Below are 22,010 nucleotides of genomic sequence, written 5' to 3'. Positions count from 1 at the left end.
GAATATATATGTATATACACATGCATAGACATGCATACACACACATGCAGAACAAACATAAAGCACATAAATACAAACAAAATGAATGCATGAATGAATGATTAAATCCCCTGCTCATAAGAAGCTCATAGTTTAACAAGGGAAACAAGTGTATACACACACACACACACACACACACACACGAATATATATATGTATATACACATGCATAGACATGCATACACACACATGCAGAACAAACATAAAGCACATAAATACAAACAAAATGAATGCATGAATGAATGATTAAATCCCCTGCTCATAAGAAGCTTATAGTTTAACAAGGGAAACAAGTGTGTACACACACACACACACACACACACATGAATATATATATGTATATACACACGCATAGACATACATACACACACTTGCAGAACAAACATAAAGCACATAAATACAAACAAATACAAAGTATAACATAGTGAAATACGAGGTAATTTGAGAGGGAAGGCAGCAGCAGTTAAGGGGGCCAGGAAAGGCTTCATGCAGAAGGTGGTATTTAAGTTTGCTTCTGGGAGAGACTCTCTCAGGCACAGGTGAGGAGGAAACACATTCCAGCCATGGGGGATGGCCAACGCAATGACAAGAAGATGAGAGATAGGGTAATGTATGTGAGGAACAGAGAGAAAACCAGTTTGGATAGATCAGAGTGTAAGAGGAGGCATGATGTCCAATGAGGCTGGAAAGATGGGTTAAAGCAAAGTTGGGAGGGGCTCTAAAAGTAAACAGAGGAGTTTATATTTAATTATAATTAAATAATCATTTAATTGTTTCTATTTAATTTAATTAGCACACAGGGAGCTGCTACAGTTTATCAGGTATGGGAGTGACAGTCACATCTGCGCTTAAGGAAAAACACTTTGGCAGGAGTGTTGAGGATGGACTGGTAAGGGAAGAGATTTGAAGCAAGGGTGTCTAATTAGAGGCTGTTGCAATAATCTAGGTGATAGGTGATATGGCCTTGAACTAAGGCAATAACTATGTAAGTGGAGAGAAGGGGTTGGATACAATGGAGATGTTGGAGAGACAGAAATGGTGAGATTTGACAACTGATTAAATGTGTGGGATACAGGAGAGTAAGGAGTCTAGGTTAACACCAAGGTTACAAACCTGGGAGATTGGAAGACTAATGGTGCCTTTGACAGAAATAGGTACATGTGGAAAAGAGGGATGATTGGAAGGGAAGGTAATGAACTCAGCTTTGGAGATGCTGAGTTTGAGATGTCTCTAGGACATTCAGTTTGAAATATCTGCTAGGCAACTGGCGAAGCCAGCTTGAAACTCAGGGGAGAGACTGTCTAGACATTGGATACTGGATAAAGTTTGTGAGTCATGTGCATAGAGGTGACAATTAAATGAGATGAGGAGGTCATGAGACAGAGAGAGAGAGAAAGAGAAGGGGGCCTAGCACAGAGCCTTGGGGAAGATTGACACTTAGTTAATAAAAAAAAAATCAATTAATCAAACAATTTATTAAGTGTCGCCTGCACACCAGACATTTTGCTAGGTGTTGAAGATACAACAAAATAAAATAAACTGATCCCTCTTAAACATTTGTTACTGAAATGAGTGCAAATACCAGATGTTATTTTTGAACCTCTACAATAAACTCAACCTTTCTGAATGTTTTGACTATAGCTATTTAAAGACGTAAGAAACTTCTCCTTTCTGTATTATTATCCTTATTGCTACTGAAATCAACTACTGATAATAAACACAGGCCTGTTTAGAAGGGGTGCCTTGTGTGCCCCTCCCATGCCCTGGGGTGAACATTACCACTGGTTCTTCCTCTTCACATCTGGCATGAACATTATCATTGGTTGTTCTCTCCCCAATAGTAAGGCTCACTTCAGTTGTATTTATATATCTGGGCACAGCTTGCTCAGTCTCTATGCATTCCTATGATGGTGCTAATGATTACAGATATTTGTAGAGAAAATACATGTGACATTAATTACTATTTACATAGAAAATATGTCACTAATATGGAAATATGTTTTTCATGATTGCACATGTATAACCTATATCAAATTGCTTCCTGTCTCAGGAAGGGTGGAGAGGATGGAGGAAGGGAAAGAATTTCAAACTCAAAATTTTAAAAAATGAATATTAAATATTGTCTTTACATGTAATTGGGAAAATATTATTCAGGAAAAAGAAAATGTATGTCCCCTCTATTATTGCATTTGATGCATCACCTTACAAGAAGACAGAAAAATCAGTTGCCTTTTTGGCTTCAACTTACCTGGGAAGGGGGGGTATGAGAAATAGAAGGGAATAAGCATTTATATGGCACCTACTACATGCTAAGCTCTGTGCTAAGTGCTTTACAAATATTACCTCATCTGATCATCACCATAACCCCTAGAAAGTAAGTGCTATTATTATTTCCTATTTAATTTTAAATTTAAATTTTGGAAACTGAGGCAAACAGAGGTTAGGTGATTTGCCCAGGGTTACACAGCTAGTAAGTGTCTGAGACTCACTTTGACCTTCATCACTCCAGGCCCAGTGCTCTATCCAGTGAGTCACAGAGCTGCCTCAACTTTTATGAATAATAATGTCAATACAATAGAAGAAGATATAATTGTATATCACAATGACCACCTGCTCTTTTATCTGAAATAGCTTTTCTAGCACTTTGACCAACCATGCTACATTTCAGAACACACACACACACATACACAGAGCCTCTCCACACTTTAAGATGACTTTTTCCCTCTTAGACGCTATAATGGAGAGGTAGATTTCATTCACTCAATTAATATTTATTAGGAGCCTACTATGTGCAGGATGTTGTACATGAAGAATAAGAACAACATTAGTTCTCAAGGAACTTACAAGTATTGAGAAAGATAAAACATTTATAAAAATAATTCTAATACAAAGTGAGCTGTGATAAGTGACATGAGAAAGTTCAAAGTACTGAGGTATATGATAAAAAATTTAGAGCCTGCATGGATCTCAGACGCCATCGAGTACAATCTCCTCATTTACAGATTAGGAAACTGAGTCCCAAAGAGATTAGTAGAATGCAAACTCCTTGAGAGCAGGGACTCTGATTTTTTTTTTATCTTTGTATAATCAGGACACATCAGGGTGCCTTGCACATAGTAGGCACTTAATTAAGTATTAATGATCTGTGAGAGATTAGGGTTGGCTATATAGATGTGAGAAACATCTATGCAGAAATGATAGCTGATATCATGAGAGCTGATGAGATCACTGAGAGAGAAGTTTAAGTGCCCTGTCTAGGGTTACATGGTTAGTAGCTATCAGAGACATGATTTGAACCCAGGCCTCTACTGACTTCACATAGAAAGCTCTCATCATTATACCACAATGCCTCCCTTTGATAGTTCTGGGAATTCAGAAATTAGGTTGATCTGGTATGGGAAAAGACAAGTTCTCATGGAAAAAGTGGCAATTGGGTTAAGCCTTGAAACATAGGTAGGATTTTGAAAGGTGGAAATATGAAAGAACATTCAGGCAAAAGGGATGGTGAGAAGAAAGGCAGAAAAAGCACAAGGGGTGCTCAGTGATGGACGAATAGCCAGTTTGACTAGAATATAGGGCAATTAAAAGTAGTGAAAAATAAGCTTGGATTAGTGAGCTAGGGCCCAGATCATGGAAAACTTTGAATAATTTAATTAAATATGATGAATATAACTGAATATATAAGAAGAAAATTAATCAGAAGAAGAAATTGAGGTAATGGCCAAAAGATAATTTATCAAAGAAGTAAAAAAGAAATTAACAGTGGGTTTTAGTCAATATTTTATTAAAATGTCTTATTTGCATAACCTCATAGCAGCTTGTCCTTACTAGTGTATCATCTATAAAATAGTTATTAAATTAAAAAAGAGTTTTATATCTTTTATATCTTTCCCTCTTTTTAGCCACATTCCTTTTTAAAATGATGAATGTTAGTCTATTACATATGACTTCAGCGACCCTCCAAAAGGGCCTATTTGAAACCCAGCTAGACATCTCAAAGTACCAAGATGGCACCATAGAATCTTATCAAAACTCCTTAACCCTCAGGCTTGAGGTAGCAGAAAGGGCAAAAACAAACCTGGCCATGTCATGCTGCTGTTTTGTTCAGTCTTCAGCATACCAATGATGATGATTGCTGGTATTTATAAACAAAATGCATGTCACAGTAATTACTGACATATATATAGAAAATGTATGTCACCTCTATTATCTCATTTGATACAGCATCTTACAAGAAGATAGAAAAATCAATTGCCTTTTGGCTTCAACTTATATGGGAAGGGGAATGGGGAATCAAAAGAAATATGCATTTATATAGCACCTTTATATGACACATTTATATAGCATTTCCCTGCTACCAGCACCTGTGATCTAGAAGTAGCCAGGTCTACTCTAAGATCATCTCATCCACTGGCTGCCATTCACCTTTGGTAAACTGATGGTTAACATGTGGTTAACTGCTGCTCTAGAGGAAACAGGAAATTCTGAGCCATTGGGTACATATGTCATAAATAGCATATGGGTGATATCAACATATGCTCATGGGAGAACATCAAAATTTCCGGCTGCTTCAGTTCCAGGTGAGTGGATATTCATTCTCTGCCTTCCTTCCCCTCTTTCTTCCCTTTACACTTCCCTTCACTTCACCAAAGGTAGCTATTAGGGTGAGATGTTTGCCACAAATCTGGCCACAGAAATCTTACGGATACCATTCGTTAGGCTAGAGCATGGCTCCCAGCTTGCTAATTGCCACATTTACCTGCCATCAACTCTTAGAGACACTCATAAGCTAGGACACTCATTCTTATCATTCCTCCAAAGATATATAGTTGTCAAAAATATGATGCTCTGAGTAATCATCACCTCTCTTGTTTGCCTAAGCTTCTTTTGTATTTTTGTCTCTCCTTCCATCTCTGGGCAAAACATGGCAGTCAAAGTGGAGAACAGAATGAGCTGCACATCTATAATTGATTTTTAATTAAAGTAAGTGTCAAGTCCAGTCTGGGGAATATAACAATCCCTATGTCTTCAAACAGTTTGCATTTTATACAATCCACTTGCTTATGTACACACACACACACACACACACACACACACACACACCCCTTTCAGATGTTATTTGCTATCATACATTCTTTTAGAGGGAAAACAAAGGCTTTTCCTCTTCCAAGATGCAGTAATGACTTTGGTTTTTTTTTAACCTCTTTTCTCTCAATCTATCACTGTAGGGCTGGAGAGAATGGGGGGAAGGAAGGGGAGAAGGATGGAGAGTAGCAGTGAGGGAACTTTCTGTGTATTTGGATGTAAAATAAAACACAAAATATTTATAAGGTAATATAGTAACAGTAGTAGTAATAGCTAGCATTTATATAAATGCTCTAAGGTTTCTTAGACACCTCACAAATATTATCTTATTTTATCATTATGACACACCTGGGAGGTAGATATTATTATCTACATTCTACAGATTAAAAAACTGAGGCAGACAGAGTTTAAATGACTTGCCTATGATGTCTGACGTATATTTGAACTCAAGTCCTCCTAACTCTAGGTCCATCAGTCTATTCATAGTGCCACATAGCTGCTATGAAATCAGCACATATTTAGTGGTTTTTTGTTTGTTTGTTTGTTTGTTTTAGCATTTTGAAATGGAGGAATGAGGGAATGCAATGTTTTGTACGTAGAATAAGCACCTAACATAGTGACAAGGGTGTTGGATTTGGAATCAAGGAGGTCCAAGTTTGAATCCTACCTCAGATACTTAGTACTAGCTGGTCACTTAGTCTTTGTCAACCTCAGTCTCCTCAACTGTAAAATGGGGATAATAATAACAACTACCTCACAGAGTTACTGTGAGGATTAAATAAGGGAACATATGTAAGGTGCAGTGTAAACCTTAAGGGATTATATAATGCTAGCTATTATTAGTTGATTGATTGATGGTTAAATAGAATTAACGGAGGGCATAGGTAATTGTGGATATAACAAGAGAAAATACAAGGTGTTCCACATCTTAATGCAGTTTTAAATTGTACTAAGACTTTTGGAACAACCTGTGTTTTTTTAACCTATTTACAAAACTGTACAAGTGACTTAGGAATCTGTAGGAACCCCTTCTTTCTCTTTTCTTTTCTTTTCTTTTTTTGAGGGGGAAGCTGACTTGGATAACTGTATGAAATTCAGAAGATAACAATGAAATAAAGTTAATCCTTAGGAGAGATGAGAACAATACATGTCACATAGTGACCTCTTTGCCCCTTTTCTTAATTTAAGGAAATAAGGAGAGGACATGGTATGAATCACTCAAATAATCAACCTAAAAGGAGAGTTCTTCAATGGTCCTCTATTATGGAGAGAATGAAGTATCAGCTCCTTAGTCTGACATTCTCAAGGCCCTCTCATGGCCCGCTTTACTTTTTCAAATACATTTTCTACTGGGACCCTCATACATAGAACCATAGACTTTTTGAGCTAGAAGTGGACTTAGAGGTCACTTAGTCTAACCTCATTTAAAAGATGAGGAAACTGAGGCTCCAAAAAGTCAAGTAACTTGCCCAACATCACACAATTAATTAAAGGTCAATTTGGGAAGAAAACCTTCATGTTCACTGCTCTTTCCATTATATGATGCATCCTCTTTTATAGCCACTTAGTATTATAGCTTAATAACTTACAACGACTTAGTATTCCTATATTTCCCTACCTCTGTCAGATTTTCTTTACTTTTTATGTCCCTTAAACTCCTTACCTCTTCCTTTCTAACCCTCTTTCCAAATCTTCATCTGTTAACGATCTCCCTATTCTTCAAGGAGCAGCATGATAAGTCTTCCTTCTCTCATCTTCTGGCTGGAGGCAATTGCCCTCTCTTTTCAACTCCCATCACATTATTATTATTTTTTAAATTATCTCCTTTCTGGCAATTACCACATACTACTTTGTAGTATACTTAGTTATCCTAATATTTGGGCCAGAAAGGGACTTCAGATATCTTTTAATTCAACCTCCTCATTTTATAGATGAAGAGAATGAAGCTCAGAGACAGTCAATGACTTGCCCAATGCCACACATATTGAGGAATAAGGTCTGAATTTGAAGTCAGGTCTGACTCCAACTCTAGTGTTCATTTCATTATATTAGAGTGTCTCCATGAACTGGTGAACATGTCTTACCTTTCCCTATTAGCCTGTAAGTTTCTTCCTCTCCCACCCCCACACACATCTTTATCCCTTACTGTCCTCCCTCCAACTTCAATATTTCGGTTAAGGGCATTGCCATTTTTCATATCATCCAGGCTTATAACCAAGGAGTCATCCTTGATTCTTCCTTCTCACTCACCATTTCCCTTTCCTCATACTCCTTTCCCCATGTGTATATCTTATGTGATTTATATGTAGTGGGTATGCAATAAATGAACCAATGAATGGATGAACCAATGAATGAATGAATGAATGAATAAGTGATATCACGTCAGTTCTTGATCCCCATTTTAACCTAATTCATATATACAGGTTTGGGTTAGAATGGCTCACAAGGACATAAGTGTAGTGGAACCCTGAAATACAATTTCATATATCTTAAAGAAATACTCTAGGGGCAACTAGGTGGTGCAGTGGATAGAGCACTGGCCCTGAAGTCAGAGGGACCTGAGTTCAAATCCGGCCTCAGACCAAATACTTGACACTTACTAGCTGTGTGACCCTGGGCAAGTCACTTAACCCCAATTGCCTAAAAAAAAAATACTCTAAAAAGCAATGACCTGTGATTTTATTCATAGGAGCAGACCATAACTCCTCTATAACTTAGCAGAATGTCTTTAAGACTTGCTTGCGGCTGAAAAATTCACTTTGACACCTCCCTGGTGATAATTCTCTGCAATTTTAATTCAGCGACCTTTCAGAAGACAGAAGTGCAATCTCAGTGGCCAGTATTCAAAGCCTTTTGAGCTTAGTAGGACCAGTCAGTGCTTATATTCTACTGGTTTAGCTTTTGAGAAATCAGGGTTACCTCCATGCCAAGACAAGTAAATGCAGCAAGATTGTAGATTTCTGGGAAGTAGTAGCAGAGACAGTGTCCAGTTGCACAGCAATTAGGAATTAGGTGAGCTATTAACTTTCAGATTTATAGAGCTAACCCTTATTTCTCTCCTGAGATTCAGGGCCACATCACCAATGCATGTTGGACATTGGCTCTTTAGACCTTCATTTTCTTATTTGTAAAATAACATGACCTCTAAAATCCTTTTCAATTCTCATTAACATAATATTAGTTTCTAACGATCGCCACCTGATTATTACACAGGCATCTCAGAATCAACATATACAAAACAGAACTCATTTATCTTTCCCTCTAAACCTGTCCCTCCTTCAACTTCCCTGTCTCTGTTGTTGGCATTACCATTATTCTTGTCATTGTGGTTCCTAATCTTGGAATCACCTCTTCCCTCTCTTCCCCCCAACCCCCATACAATCAGTTTCCAAATCTTGTCAATTTCACTTCCACAGCACCTGTCACATCACCTCCCATCTCTTCCTTCACAGAGCCACCACTCTAGGTCAGGTCCTCATTATCTCTTGCCTGGACTGTTACTTCAATAGTCTCCTAATTGGTCTCCCTGCTTCCATCTGAAATCCATTTTCCATACTGTTGCCAAAATAATCTTCCTAAAACACCATCTTTAACATCTTTAATCTTTAATCTTCAACAGCAAACTGTTGCCTATAGGGTAAAATATAGACTCTTCACCTTGGCATTTAAAATCTTTCACAGGTTAGCTCAAGCCTACTTTTCTAGACCTATTTCACATTTCTCCCTTTCAACGTACTCTCGTCCCAGCCACATAGGTTTACTTGTTCTCAAAATTTGTCTTCCCATCTCCCATCTCTGTGCCTTTGCTCAGGCTGAATCCTATGCCTGGAACACATCTCCTCTTCATTTTTGCCTCTCAGAATCTTTAGCTTTCCTTAAGGTTCGGGTGCAACTTCCAATGGAAAACTCTACAGTGGAAAAAGTGACATGCTTATCACAGTACATGAGCTCAAATTTCCGTCCTGTGATATGGATAATCTGTATGATATTGGAGAGGCAGCTAAGTGGTGCAGTGGATAGCGTGCTGGCCCTGGAGTCAGGGAAATTCATCTTCCTGAGTTCAAATCTGGTCTCAGACACTTACTAGCAGTGTGATAATGGGTAAGTCACTTAACTCTGTTTGCCTCAGTTTCCTCATCTGTAACATGAGCTGGAGAAGGAAATGGCAAACCACTCCAGTATTTCTGCCAAGAAAACCCCAAATGGGGTCACAAGAGTTGGAAATGACTGAAAAAATGACTTAACAACAATGATATTGGATAAATCATCTAATTTCTCTGGGCCTTTCTTTCCCTCTCAATAAAGTAAGACAATTATAACAGATGCCCACTAAGGATTCTTCAAGTTGTAGCTCTATTATTGCCTCAGTTAGTCTGCTTTCTCTTCTCCAAGTATATTGTTTGTATTTATCAATGTAAATGTATTATTTCAATAGAATGTGAGCTCCTTGAGGATAGAGACTATTTCTTTTTGTCTCTGTACCTCCAGCACCTAATACTGGGTCCAATATCTATCACGTGCCCAATGAATGCTTGTTGAATTGAAGTGAAGTGGAGGAAAGTCTTCAAGCAGACCAACATTCCAAGTGAGCAGAATCTCAGATAGCGACAGATTCAGCTGAATTGGCAAAAAGCAGCTGCTGCTGCCACAACCCAGAGGGCTTTCTACCTGTGTGGAATGTGGAAGGATCAGCACAGAGGTAGTCAGAATGTTTTTTTTTTCCCCCAGCCACACACTAAAAGGGTAATCTTGGTCAGCAATATCAACCTGGAATACGAAAGGCAGCAAGTGACATGGACAGACTCACTATTGAACTGTAATTGTATCTGTAGCCAGAGCACTATGAGCTGACAATTTTAAATGAAAAATGGTAAGAACAAATCAGTTTTTCTCATTTCATTGTATTATTTCTTTCTCATTCTTCAGTTTAAATACAACTTATTAAATGGTATCTTAATGGACCAAGGGGGCTTATGGACTTGCCTAAGAGCCTACCTTAATAGCAGGAAGGGACTTGAGCCCCAGGAAAAATCTATCTCATTATATTTTAATAGAATATCTATTCTTAATATCAGATCTTATGCTCTCTCCACCTCCAAAACTTCACATTTGTTGTTCATTCTTGTCCAACTCTTCATGACCCTGACCATAGTAGGCCAGACCTTTCTGCCTTGAGGGGCTCATCTTCTGATGTCATATCTTTTAGCATTTTAATACTCTCCATGGGGTTTTCTTGGCAAAGATACTGGAGTGGTTTGCCATTTCCTTCTCCAGTGAATCACCTTTTGTCAGAGCTCTCCACTATGACCTGTCCATCTTGGGTAACCCTGCACAGCATAGCTCATAGTTTTCAGTGAGCTATGTAATCCCCTCTGACCTGACAAGGCAAACAGTTTAAAAATCCATGAGAGGCAAACAGTTTAAAATGAAGTTATTCTGTTGTACTGAAATTGTAGTTAGAATGGGAAACTGGCAAAAAAAAAAAAGTAACTGATAAAGAAAAACTGTCCATATTCTCTTAAAATATTCTGTAGAAAGTGATTGGCTGGATCTGGCATCTCATGCATGCCTAACTTGTTCAGCACTAGTACTGACACTATTCAGAAATAAAGGTCAAATCAGATCGATAGTGTCAATGACCTGGAGATTTTATATAGAACCCAGAAGGGGTCTGGAGCCATATAACTCAACAGCTAGAATGTGGACCAAAAGGGGCAATTACCATGAAATGATATGTGACTTTAAAGTTTGTGTAGGATGGGTCACACATTCCTAATTGATCTTCAATTGAGATAGATGTCAATACTAGCCTGAGAACGGCCATTTTAGAGCTTCTACAATAACATTCTCCACACCTTTAACATCTTACTGGTCTCTTCTTCAGCCATACCTCACCTTTACGTACATTTTTTTTTATCTCAGCTTCACAATAACAGATGTGATTATCTCCATTTTACAGATGAAGAAACAGGCTCTGAGAGGTTAAAGGACTTGTCCATGATTACACAGCTAATAAGTCCCAGAAGCAGGATTTCAGGATTTGAACACAGGTCTTCCTGCTGCCAAATCCAGCATTCTATCCACTATTTCCTTCTTCCTCTATGGTATAAGACTAAAATGAACAAAAATGAAACAAGAGAGGGGTGCCCAGATCTAGCCCGGCTCTGACCAACAGCAGTTGTCCAGGGCTTGCCTTCAAACAGACCCACCCTTTGTTAAACTAAGAAGTTTCCAAGTCTAATGCCAGTTCTGCATTTGGACCACCAGGCAGAATTCCTGCCTGGGTCAGCTTGTTTCCTTTTCCTGGTGAGAGCACTGACAACTTTCTTTAAATCTGTGCAAGATATTATTAGAAAAGGGCAACAGAAAGAGTAAGGAACTGGAGAAACAAATGGTTGCAGAGAAATCTGGGAAGAGCACATCCTATATTTTTGAAAAGTGCTGGGTAGAGCTGGCAGTGATTTTAAGGTCAGTGACCACATGCACACACACACATGCATGCATGGATACCAACAGATTCAAAGAGGAAATGTTTGGAGGAGATATTCAAGCAGGCAAGAGTCCAATTTAAGGAAAGGACTGAGGAAGGTGAAGTGTTAGTGGACTACACAATAAAAAATAATTGTTTCATTAAAAAAAAAAACGGCGACGGGGATGCTCTACAAGTCTCTTGTAGCTTATCTCCTTGTTTTGGCGCAGGTAGTGTGCAAATTAGTTCGGGACTTGTTATGCCTCTGCCCAGAGCAGCTCGAGTACTGGATTTTTGCAATCTCGCCAGATTGTCTCTGCAGTCAGGCGGAGCCCCGGAGGGTTTGTCAGCTCGCTTTGTCCCGGGGCGCAAGGGCAGCACCACAGTCACCTTTTCCCTAAGATCTCCAGCCACCTCTTGTCCTGCGCTCCCCGGGAGGCTCCATCCCGGCCAGACGAGAGGAATCAAGAAGGCGAGGCCACCCGAGAAAGCGCCTTGCCGGCAGCCAAAGGAAAAAGTTAGCCACTTTGTGAATGCTGGATGAAGGAGCTGCGAACACATCTGGGAGAGCAGGGCCTGGGAGGGGACTGATGTTATTCAACGAAACCCACTCTTGGAGTAAATAAGGGCTATTTCGACATCTCTCTCTCTCTCTCTCTCTCTCTCTCTCTCTCTCTCTCTCTCTCTCTCTCTCTCTCTCTCTCCTTTTCTCCTTAACTCCCACGTCATCATCTCCTTCTCCCCGCTACTGATCCCCAAAGCAGCGTTTCCGAATCCCCCCTCCCAGCCCGAGGAAAGGAACAAGGCATTCACTTCTGCAAATGTGCCTTGAAGACAGACTACGAGAGGGTCTCCTAGCCAGATGTTGCACTCAAGTAACCTCCAGGCTGCTAGGGCTCAGTCCTACCCCGAAAATCCCACTCGATGACAGGCGCACACAAATATTCACCCAACTCCCCTCAAACCCCCACCTCGCCCCACCTCCTGAGCCGGAGTCTGGTTCTAAAAGTGGGGGCGGGGGGGTGGGAGAGGGAAGATAAGCCAGGGCAAGGAAGAAAACGCGTCTCTTACCCGGGTGTGCTCCGCTCCTAGAATCCTCCTCGTCGGTTCCCTCCCGGGATGAGGGCGGCGGTCGCAGCTGCAGGCGGCGGCTCCCGCTTGTTCCCCAGCAGCTTCAGCGCACCGGGCATTTTTCTCTGGAAAACTTCTCCCAGGCGGGCAGGAAAAGCTCTCCGAGCTCGGAGGCTACGACCATCCGGGAACTTCGCTGTGATGTAAACCCTCCCATTCCAAACATTACCTCCCCCCTCCCTCTCCGCCCCCCGCCCCTCTACCGGCCCTGCCACATGTGGACTTAGCAGGCCGCTGCTGCTCCTGCTGCTCCTGCAACTGTGGACGCGGGAGATGGCTTCTCTCCTTTTTTAATTCAACAGACTTTTGAGTGCCTACCGTGTGCGAGGCACTGAGGTTAGAATGGCGAAAAAGACGCTGTCCCTCTCCTCAAAGAACGTTATCGTTCAGTAGGGGGATAAAAAGACATCTATGCATATAGCTATTACTTATAGCACAGTAGATTGGGCAGTGGACTTGGAGTCTGGAAGACTGGGTTCAAATTTCATCTCAGATACTTACTATGTGTGACCCTGGGAAGTCATTTAACCTCTCTTTGACTCTGTTTTCTCATCAGTAAAACGAAGAGATTGGGCTAGATGATCTCCAGGGTCCCTTCACTGGATCCCACGTTAAAATGTGTTAAAGGTATTAACAGAGAGAAGACAAACAGAAAGGCGTGAAGAGCCTGGGAACCTTGGAAGCTCTTAGTTGAGTGGAGGGAGGAGGGATCAGGGAAAGGTTCCCAAAGAGTGACAGATGAGCTGGATGTTGAAGGAAGAGAAGGATTTCCAGAGAGAAGTAGTATAGTTTGAAATATCACAAGATGTGGAGACAGGACACCTGAGTTGGAATCTGTATTCCATCGCTTTCTACTTGCATCACCTTGGGCAAGTCATTTAACAATGAGGGGTGGCTGGGGGGGCGGGACGGCGACTGTCTCAGTTTCTTTATTTCTAAAATGAAGGGAATGGACTATTATGATCTTTTAAGTTTCCTTCTACCTCTGAAAAGGAATGTGGGGAAGTGGGAGATGCCAGGAAGAGATTTAAAATAGCTATTAATTCATTTTAGCTGGAATATAGATATACGTGAAGGGAAGTGTGATGGAATAAATCTGGAAAGATGAGTTGGAGCCAGCTTTGAATGCAGGGATAAGGAACTTGAACTTTATCTTGTTATATTAATATCCCACTGGGGACTTCTTCAGCCTCATTTGAGTGCCGACTGGGTAGGTGGGTGGTGGTCAGGACAGCAATGCAAAATTGCTCTGTATGCCTCTGTGTCTAGGTGAAGAGTTGTGCCCACCGAATCATGGCCTGAGTTATCCTAAAATTTAATTTCTGAAAAACCAAGTTGTATCTTTTAAGAACTCGCCCAAAAGAAATATAGATGTCTTTAATATTGGAAAAACATGGGGAAAATAATCTGTTTTGATGTAGCATTTGATAATACTGCTAATGAATTATTATCCTTTTACAAATAAGGAAACGCTTTCAGAGGGATTACAGGCTTGACTGGGGGTCCCATAGCCAGGATATCCGTGGCTGGGATCTGAACCAAATTATCTCCTGACTCCAAGCCCTGAGCAGTGGAAAATGATAAGGTGTTTTGGAGCAAAGGGAGTGACATAATCAGACCTATGCCTTAGGAAGATTATTTTGCTACCTCAGTGTAGGATTTATTGGAGAAGGGTGAGACTAGAATCAGATAGTTCCGGTATATAAAATAGTACAGTCAAAAGATGATGAAAGTCTGAACTAAGATGGTGATGCGGGAAGTAGAAAGAAGGGTACAGCAAAGAGACATTTTGAGAAGGCAGAATGAACAGAATTTGACAACTAATTGGCTGTAGGAGGTGAGGGAGAGGGAAGAATACAATATGATTGATTCCCAGACTTTGAAATGAACTTTAGTGACTTCAGAAGATAATGGCATTATTAATAGAAACACAAAAATAAGGGGGAGGGACAAGTTGTGGATTTTTTTTTCCTCTGAGAAGCTTATGAGTTCCATTTTGGATATGTTGAGTCTGAGGTGTAAGAAGATCATGCAAGTAATGCGGCAATACAGTTGAAGGTCGATGTTGGAGCTGGAGATTTAGATTTGGTTGTTATCTTCATAGGGGGAATGTTTGAAACCTGAAAGTAGATGAGATCATGAAGGCCGCTCTTTCTAGAAGTTTAACATAGAAAGGGAGGAGAGAGAAGAGGAGGGAGTCATAGAATCTTAGGGGATACCCACACTGAGGTGGTTGTTATAGGATGAAGAAAAGAACTAATGAAGAAGCCAGAGAAGGAGTAGGCAGAAAGGTAGGAGGAGAGTCAGGAGAGTACACTGTCATGGAAGGCATCACAATGGAGATGCTTCAGAATTTTTTTTTTTCAAAACTAAGGACTGATAAAAGGCATTGGCTTAGGTCAATTGGAAGGTGACTGTTGGATTCACAGAGAGTAGTTTCACTGGTGAGGTAGGGATGAAAGCCATATTACAAGGGATTATTGAGAGATGCATAGGTGGTAAGGAAGTAGAAAAAGTGATTGGAAAAAAAAAGTTTGGCATCAAGAGAGAAAAAAGAAATGAAAGATGAAAGAGAATTTCAAGGTAATAGAAGCGATGAGGAGGGAGCTTAGGTGGAGTACTGGACAGTGAAGAAGTTTACCTCTTTCATTCTGGAGGGAAAGAGAAAAGGATGAGTGAAGAAAGATTTTTCTGTGTGGAGGAGAGATAGAGAGTTCATGGCTGATAGCTTCAATCTTCTGGAACAGGCAGGGTCCTTTGTTGAAAGAGAGGGTGGGTAAGGGTTAGGAGTTTGGGGAATTTATTGAGGAGTCCATCAGAAATAAATTTAAAGATTACTATGCAGTAGTGAGGGCCCAGTTAGATTCAATAGCATGAATGTTACGTATATCAATAGGTTTCCTTTAGTAGTCCTCAAGTAATAATCGGAAATAAAAGGAGAAACTGCAGATAAGAAGAGGAGGTGATCCAAGGTTGGGGATTAGCAGGTCAAGGAACAACAAAAGTATGATTAGATGATTTAAACATGGGTCATGGTACCTTTTTGAAATGGTTCAGTATTCATCAAGACTGATAAGGGACCATAGGATCCTAGACCTCAAGTAGGAATAGACCTTAGGGACAAGAATGGGGGTGGTGAGCTGGGAGGATACGCTTGACCTCAGGATAAAGGCAAAGAAGAGATTTGAGGCATGCAGGTGGTAGACAGATGGTCACCTCAGAAGAGAATTTCAGAGTTTTGGATCTTGAAGGCAGATGATGTCAGGTCTGAGGTATGATCCTTTAGGAGAACTGAGATAGAGCAAAATGGAGATTGTGGGAATTAAATTGAGACATCAATTGAACTAAATTGAATTTAACAAATTCATGTTGAGCATTTACTGTGTTTGGAGCACTATACTAGACACGGAGAAATGGGAAGATGCAGAAGTTACTTTTCTTTCATAGAGGCCTACAATCTTTGTAGAGGTCGTAGCATTGACATGAATATATGTGTTTGTACTTTAGTGGACATTCTTTATAAGAGTAGAGACCAAAACCCATTCATGGCTTCTCATTCTTTACAATTGTTGTCCATGCTTTCCTATATATTCTCCCCAGGAAGTTCTACCAAATCCTGAAGGACTTCTTTTAGACCTTTTGAAATTCTGTGGATATTAATGGAGCAGAAGGCCTCTTGCCTCATTCTTATCACATGACCGCTCCACCTCCTTTTCTAGTTATACTTGTTTTTGAAATTTTCAAAGAAATGTGATAGGATTACTAAATGTTCCCATCTCCTCTGGAACTTGTCCCTTAAATATTCCCAAGCCCTTTCCCTGCTTTTCAATAGTTTGTGACCCTTGTCCCAAAGCTCATTAGTTTGGGACTTTTTCCTTATTGGTGGAGATGAATGTCCTGCCCTATGTGAAGGATGAGGCAGAATTGGAGAGAATTAAGAGATCTCCAGCCTTCTTCAGACCCACTTTGGGAATTCTCCAAGTGAGAGTCTTCTTAGAGCTTCAATTTGACTTCCAGCTTTGAGAGAGAAGATGGAAGAAGCCAATCTCATTCCAGGTTGTTAAAGGAAAAGACTCTGGGAAGTTATGAGAGGTGCTTGTGGTCTCCATGTCCCTATCCTCAGTTTGCTACTCTAGAGACTTTGGGGCATTTCCCTTTGGGTGAGATCTAGGACATTCCCTTGATTGAGCTGTAATCTGGCTCTTAACAAGAGAATTCCTTCATTCTGTATTGTCTTGTATATATTCTCCTATGTACACCTTCTTTGATTTGTTTTGCTACTTATTTGGATATATGAGTTTCTTTGCTATTTGCTATATGTATTCATTGTGGAATGGTATTAGTTGGGGAAAGGGTCAAACCTTGGCTATGGAGCTTGGGGCTCTCCTTCCTGCCCAAATGACAAGGAGATCAGAAGTTAAATGGAACCTGAACTATACAAACTATATTTAAGGCAATTGGATAGATATACTTCTGGTCCCATATGATTTTTCTCTGAGAAAAGTAGAATGGTTCAAATTCTTGCTTTCTCTCCTGGCAGGAATGAAAGTCTCGCTTGAAGAAGGGTGGGGAAGGTGGGGAATAAGCTAGAGATGTCTATTCTGCCTCCCTTCAAGCCACATGTGGGGCCCCTCCCTATGCATGTGAGGCCCACCTCTACTGCTCCTCTTAAATCACTGGCTTCTCAGTTGTCTCATACATATACCAATACTTCTTCTCATTAATAAATTATCATTTAACCTTTATTTAACTAAACACATATTTTAGAGAAAGAATGTTAGATTATTTGGGCCAAAGAAGAAGAATAAAGACGTAAACACGCCCTACCCTCCTCTCACATTATCATATATCTTTACTCTCTTTCATAGTCAGCTTACTAGAAAAAGCTGTCTACACGTCTTGCCTCTGCTTTCTCACATCCCACTCACTTCTCAGTCCCTGGTAATCTAGTTTCTGCTCTTACCATTTGATCAAAACTATTGCCTCTCAGGTCACCAGTGGCCTCATTATTAGTAAATTCAGTGACTTTTTTTTTTTTTCAGTTCTCATTTTTCTTGACCTTTCTGGGGTATCTGACAGGATTGGTTGCCTACCTTCTCCTTCTGGATACTCTGTTTTCCTTGGGTGCTCATGATACTCTTTTCTCTTGGTTATCCTCCTATCTATCTAGTTATTTATTCTCAATCTCCTTTACATCCATGGATATGATATAAACATTAAATAATATGCTAAATAAAAAAACAAAAATATATTAAATAGTCATTATAATCAAGTTGGATTTAGAGTAGGAATACAATAATGACTCAATATTAGGAAAACCACATGGTAACTCATATTAACCATTAAAATAATTTTAAAATATGATTGTACATGCATGTTTTTGATAAAATCGAACATGCATTTATCTTAAAAATACAACCACATCTTTATAGTTACATAATTAATTCCCAGAATATATGATCCCACTGTGCTTCTTCTTCTTTTCCTAATATTGAACCATCGTTGCATTCCTGGTATGAATCTTACTTGATCATAATGAATATTTTAATATATATTTGTTTCTTATTTATCAGCATTTTATTTAATTGATTATAAAAAGTTGAATCTGTAGAGGAAAATATCCCCTTAAAACTTCTCTTCCAATAAAATGTCTCCAATGTATATGTTAAAATAGCATAAGATGTTTTGAAAGATGAGGTAACTTTGTTCAGTGATTCTGTGATTATGAATATTAAGTGTAACATATAACAGGGAGACTTGCTTAAAGGTATTGACCACTGTCTTGGATGAGATCACACTCATAGTCAAAATGAAAAGAGAGATTTTTCTGCAAATGGTCAAAGTCCTACAAAGGTTGTTTACATCAAGCCTTACAGCACTTGCAGAGCCTCCTAAATGGGATACATAATTAAGGAAAAGAGTTGAAACTGGGGCAGCTATGTGTGATGCAATGGATAGAACACTGGCCCTGGTGTCAGGAGGACCTGAGTTCAAATCCATCCTTAGACACTTACTAGCTTTGTGACCCTGGGCAAATCATTTAACCTTGACTGCCTTAAAAAAAAAAAAAGAAGTTGAAACTAACCATATGTATGGGAAAAAACAAATGGATGAATAGTATTTGTTTAGGCTTTGGTGCACGGTTGGATGGACAGCCAATAGAACTGGTTCTTTAGCATATATTTCTGAAGAATCTAAGTTGTAGTTCACTCAAAGGGTGTTGATGGGACGCTTAATGGGTTTGAGAAGTCTATAGCATATTATTAATGAAAAAGTATTCAGGAGAAGTAGTTGTAAACGTTATCATTAGAAAAGTGTGGGGCAGTTAGGTGGCACTGTAGATAGAGCTCCAGCCTTGGAGTCAGGAGGGCCTGAATTCAAATCCAGTCTCAGACACTTGACACTTACTAGCTGTGTGACCCTGGGCAAGTCACTTAACCCCGATTGCCTCTCCTGCCTTAAAAAACATTTTTTTAAAAAGTCAAAAAAAAAAAAGAAAAGTGTTCAACTAGAAAGGAAGATGGGATTGTCATGTAGTCAGTATGAGGGATAACTAAGAATAATCTGATTTTTCACTGGTACTCAGACAATAGCAAAAGATCTAGAGAAGGGCTCCAATACATTGGATGGACCTCCAATGGATAATTTATAGGAAGAAACAGACTGGAGTTAGAAGGATGAGAAATCATGGATGACTTGTGATCTGAACTACTGGTGGGAGTATTTACAGTCAAAGCCTAGATTTATTGAAATCCCAAAACACAGTCCTTATCATTAGATTGGGAGCCTCTTGAGAGTAGGAGAAGAGTCTTTTGCCTCTTTTTATTCCCCAAGCACTTAGCAGAGTGCCTGGAATATAGTAGGCGCATAATAAATGTTTATTGATATTTATATTGAATACCTTTCTATTGATTTAGTGATTCTGAGTTTGACCTGATGTTTACCATTAATAAGCATGCCATATGTATGTGACTCTTCAGAGTTACCTGGACATTTGTGCCTGGACTAATATTGGTCTATAGTAATAATAATAACTAGCATTTATATAATACTTTACAGCTGTCAAAGCGCTATGCATGCTGTCAAATATCAAAGATTCTAGCTAGATTTTCTTTTTGTTGTTATTGAAATACTTAGATATGTTGTAGAGAGTCAACAAAAACTTTTTTTGAAATTTTTTGTGCATCATTCCTAGTTTTTCTCTGCAAAAGACTTTGAGGAGAAACTAATTTGTTGCCTTTTTGTTTTTGCTAACTTATTTGTACAATCTTTTAGTCCATGGCAGCTAGGTGGCACAGTGGATAGAGTGCCAGGCCTGGATTCAGGAAGACTCATCTTCTTGAGTTCAAATCTGGCCTCAGATACTTACTAGCTGTGTGACCCTGGGCAAGTCACTTACCCCTGTCTGTCTCAGTTTCCTCATCTGCAAAATGAGCTGGAGAAGAATATGGCTATTATATATATATATATATATATAAAATATATATTTCCTGTAAATTATGTTCTCAGCTTTTAAAATTTTCTTATAATGGATAAGTAATCCTGAATAATTTAAATTGGAACACTCCAATAAGTGTTGTTTTTCTCTTTTAATATAATTTCTTTATCTGTGAAATTTTGAATCATATATTTCAACCTGGCATTAATCTTAGAGATTATTTAGTTCAAAGTCCTAATTTTGCAGATAACTAAATAGACAGAAAGAGAAGAAGTGATTTGCCCAAGTTTATGCAGGGAGTTTGAGAGTAAAGGGGCTACCTGAGCTGAAATTTATGTTCCTTTCCATGGTTATTGGGTAAAATCCATTGAGCTATTGCAGTTTGTCCTTTCATCTCAGTTCTGAGAAATTTTCTTGAGCAATTTCTTGAAAAATAGTGGTTAGGTGCTTTCTTTGTTCATCTCTTTCAGGTAAAATGATGACTCTTAGATCTCCGTAAGCTCTATCTTCCAGTTCTGTCATCTTTGTAAAGTTTTTAAGTCTTTTTCAGGTTAAGTCGTTCTTTGATCTTGTTTTGCTTGATTTTTTGCTGATTCTATTGACTGGCCTTCAGGTCTAAGAAGGTTATTTCCCATTGATTCCATTTCTTTATTCATATTTTTACGTCACTTTCTGCATGTTTTATCCATTTGTTTTGTTCTGCTTTTTTTTTTGTAACCGAAGATAGATTTCTTTTTATAGATCTTTGCTTACCAATATCAGATCTTTATTTACAGACACTAATTCTTCCATTCTTTTAAAATATTTATTTTCTAATTTACTGTGTCTTGTGTTAATTTAGCTCTATTTATTGTATTCTCATTTAAGCTAATTGGTTATATTTTTGTTTTTGGTAACTTATTTGTAGAATCTTTAAGTCCATGGCAGCTAGGAGGCATAGTGAATAGAGAGCTGGGCCTAAACTCAGGAAGACTCATCTTTTTTAGTTCAAATCTAGCCTCGGACACTTAGTAGCTGTGTGACCCTGGGCAAGTCCCTTAACCTTGTGTGGCTCAGTTCCCTCATCTGTAAAATGAGCAGGAGAAGCAAATGGCAAACCATTCCATGATCTTTGTCAAGAAAACTCCAAATCGGGTCACAAAAAGTCAGAGAGGACTAAAACTATTCAACAACAACAAAATTTTATTTTTTGTCATATGAAGGATTGCCTGTCACCCCTGATGCTTGTTAATTTCCTTGTCTTTTTCTCTTCCTCATCTGAGAAAATATCCTCTTGTCCGGTCTTTCGTTGCCCTCCTTTTTTGGTCTCCTTCCCCCTTTTTATTTACTTTTTGGGTGTGTTTATCTATTCATATAGGTAGGATTGAAGAATTGGCTATTTTTTTTTTAGTTTAATCAATAAGCATTTTTTTATTTTATCAATTTGTTTTTTAGTTTTCAACAATTACTTTCATAAGCTTTTGTGTTTTAAATTTTTCTCCCCTTCCCTCCCCACCTCCCTCCCCAAGATGGCGTGCAGTGTGATCTAAGCTATACATATACATTCTTATTAAACATATATTTACATTAGTGATGTTGTAAAGAAGAATTAGAACCAATAGGAGGAACCACAAGAAAGAAGAAACAAAACAAAACAGAAGGAAAAAAAAGAGCAAATAGTATGCTTCAATCTGCATTCAAACTCCATAGTTCTTTCTCTGGATGTGGATAACATTTTCCGCCATGAGACTTTTGGAGATGTCTTAGATCCTTGCATTGTTGAGAAGAGCTAAGTCTATCAAAGTTATTCATCACACAACATAGCTGTTACTGTGTACAATGTTCTCCTGGTTCTTCTCACTTCACTCC

At 39.0% G+C, this 22,010-nt stretch overlaps 1 protein-coding gene across 1 annotated transcript in view; it reads right to left on the bottom strand.

Annotated features, from left to right (window-relative positions):
• Window positions 1-12,843, bottom strand: part of WIPF1 (WAS/WASL interacting protein family member 1) — a 170,572-nt gene extending 157,729 nt beyond the window's left edge. The window contains exon 1 of the mRNA XM_027865774.1: window positions 12,665-12,843. The gene's annotated coding sequence lies outside the window, so the exon portion shown is untranslated. The remainder of the gene's footprint in view (window positions 1-12,664) is intronic.
• Between the last annotated feature and the right edge of the window lie 9,167 nt (window positions 12,844-22,010).

Source organism: Vombatus ursinus, unplaced genomic scaffold (assembly GCF_900497805.2).
Source record: "Vombatus ursinus unplaced genomic scaffold, bare-nosed wombat genome assembly UNPS02014779.1, whole genome shotgun sequence".
Taxonomy (NCBI): Eukaryota; Metazoa; Chordata; class Mammalia; order Diprotodontia; family Vombatidae; genus Vombatus; species Vombatus ursinus.
This window is presented reverse-complemented; position numbering and strand designations above follow the sequence as displayed.